Source organism: Protomyctophum bolini (assembly GCF_963924005.1).
Source record: "Protomyctophum bolini genome assembly, chromosome: 3".
NCBI classification, from domain to species: Eukaryota; Metazoa; Chordata; class Actinopteri; order Myctophiformes; family Myctophidae; genus Protomyctophum; species Protomyctophum bolini.
In genome coordinates this window covers 41,344,914-41,348,006 of record NC_137864.1, presented here as the reverse complement: position 1 = coordinate 41,348,006, position 3,093 = coordinate 41,344,914, and positions in this window count along the sequence as shown.

Genomic DNA, 3,093 nt, shown 5'->3' with positions numbered 1-3,093 from the left:
ACAATTTTTGCATAACACTAGAATAAGACTAATAAATTAGAAAGAATTAAGGTATCTGGAGAGAGTAAAGCCCTGTCGGGTTCGTTCCGTCAACTGTGCCAACCATTTGTTTTGATTACATAAGTTTAATAGTAGTTACGGTCCAGGGCCACAATTATTGTAATAACGTATTACACTGTGTAGCACGTAGTAAAAACCACTTCGACCAGTTTTGAGCGGTGTCACGCTCCAATGATTGACATGGGGTTTAGGCTTGTCTGTTCAAAGTATGGTCCATTGACAGCTGTAACTGATTGGGGCGGCATGGGGTCACAGGGCATGGGTGATGTATACTCTTCAGCAGAAAAAGGTCTACTCACTGGTGCCATATTTATTGATTTAACCAAGGCGTTTGATTTAGTTGATCGATATCTTCTTTTGGATAAATTACATGCGATTGGCCTCTCTCAAAATGCAATTCTGTGGTTCAACTCATACCTCCATAATAGAAAACAGTGTGTTGTCATGCATGGGAAGAAATCTGATATGGTGGTTCAACTTAAAGGTGTGCCCCAGGGGTCAACTTTAGGACCCCTTCTTTTTTCTATTTATGTGAACAATCTGCCATCAATTTTTAGACATTGTTGCTCCCAGCTATATGCCGATGATACGGTCATCTACACATCTAACTCTGATTTAGCACAAATCCAAACTTCTCTTCAATACGACTATAACATATTACAAAATTGGCTCCTACATAATAAATTACTGCTCAATAAGTCAAAATCTTTTATTATGATCTTTGGTACTAGTCCTAAACTCAAATCCATAACAGATTCCCTTACTATAACCAGTAATGATGGCACGACTTTGCAAAAAGCTGACAACATTAAATATTTAGGCGTATGGTTGGACCCAGAACTTGCTTTCAAATCTCACATTAACCATGTGTTAAAAAAGGTTAACTTCGGAATAAATGCTTTATATAGATCCAGAAACTGCTTTTCACTCAGTGTACGTAAGAAACTGGCTTTGCAATTAGTACTTCCACTATTTGACTATTGTGATGTGGTTTACCAAAATGCCTCAAAATCAGATCTTGTGCCGCTTAACACTGCATACAATAGACTCTGTCGATTTGTCCTTGGCTGTCCTTTTCTCACACACCATTGCATAATGTATGAAAGACTTCAATGGACACCTTTACATATAAGAAGACACATGCACTGGCTTCAACTGGTTTTTAAATGTATCTATTTCAATTATCCTATTTACCTCAAACGTTATTTAACTTCTATCCCTTCAACACAACGTACCAGACACTCCACTCAGGTTTATTTTAATGTTCCTTTGGTCAGTATTGAATTTGGTAAATATGCCTTTTCCTTTAAAGCCCCGTCAGACTGGAATACCTTACCAAATAACATTAGATCCATCTCATCATTCCCAGTTTTCAAAAGTGCATTGTCTTCATACTTCAAAGTCTTATGTTCTTGCTTTCAGTAAATATGCCATTATATCACCATGTTTATTCCGTTATTTTATTATAATTTTTTAATTTTGTATTACTATTATCATTATTTAATTATATTTTTTGCACTCACTGTATAGGACATAGAATCTTCATATGCTACATTATATTATGGGATTCAAAGCCGTAATGAGGTTGTAAGGTTTACAAGGTTTCAATGTTTAATGTTTTGTGTTTTGTGTCCATGTTAGGTGTATGTAATTTGTTTTGTTTTACTGTTTACATGTACAAAAAAGTTGTGACATGTAACTGTTGGGAGCCCCTCGAAAACGAGATGATACATCTCAAGGGGTCTTTTTCCTAATAAAGAAACTTTAATCATCATGGGAACGAGGAACACTATGGTTAGGGGTGCAGCCAGCCAGGGGGGTTGCTTCATATATAGATATTGGAGCAGAGAAAAAACAGAATGCAAGAAAACAAAAGGGAAAAAATATAAATTATGCGTTCACTATTTTGGAGGGCCGGGACATAAGGCTGAACCTAAATTTGTATATAAAAAACAGTAAATGGCCATGGATGGACAATTTGGACAATGAGTGCGCCCCTCATTTCACATGGGTGTGATTTTTTTAATTTTTTTAACCTTCGGAAATAGATAAAGTGAATTAGAAAGGACTAGCCCTGTAAAATTTAAATGTGTTGTGTTTTTGTTTAGGAGTCAGTTAGCAATTAGCACAGAGTACTTGTTGATATAAAGATTAATAATTCCCCAAGTAAGCAACAAGAGGAGGCACAAAATAACGATCTCAAATTAATGTCCCACAAGTGTCAACGGACACATTAAGCAGATGGCCCGGGGGGTCGCTAATTGGGGCCTGGTCTACAGTCTCTGGCTTGTTTTAGAGAACTCTTCTCTAGATTAATCAGTATAGTATAAAATGAGGTCAGTCACCACATGCGAAGAGGACAATTATAAGTGAATAAACGAAAATATTGAATAAATAAGTAGGTGCTTACGCACAATCTGGTAAGTGATGCTTCTGGGAGAAAGTTGACTTATAAGCAGACAGGAGGCAATTGGCCGGCTTCAAAAGGAATGGTATGCTTGTATTTTGTTAAGAGAAATGTGCTATAGTTCAATTGAGAGTAAAATTATGAGTGAATAAAATTTCCCCATTGACATGAATGAAAAAATGCCAAATTTCAAAAGTAAGTGCCCGTTCTAGTTGTATGGTGGTACGGTGGAGTGAGTCAAACATGGTTTTGTATGTACAGGCGCCCTGACTGGGAGATTAGTGAGTGGTCCGGTGATACTGTTCTGGGAGCAGTGGGGAATCGCGTTTGTTTTCAACATGAATTGGTAGGCCTCAGGTGGGGTTGTCGTGTAGTTAGATAAATTGAGTCATAAGTAGCCTGATTAAGAGTCAATGAGGTAGTTTCCTAGAGATATCAAGAGATATGTGTTATTATAGTTAAACTCTGGCGGATCAATGTTTTTTATTTTGATCGTTTATTGGGAATCACAGAGTGTGATTATGTCAAGTTATTATGTACGGGCATTGGGATAGCAGAGTTTAAGTGAAAAAACATGTAGGTTATTGCATATCAAAAATGCTCTTGTAGCAATGGAGCTGAACCAT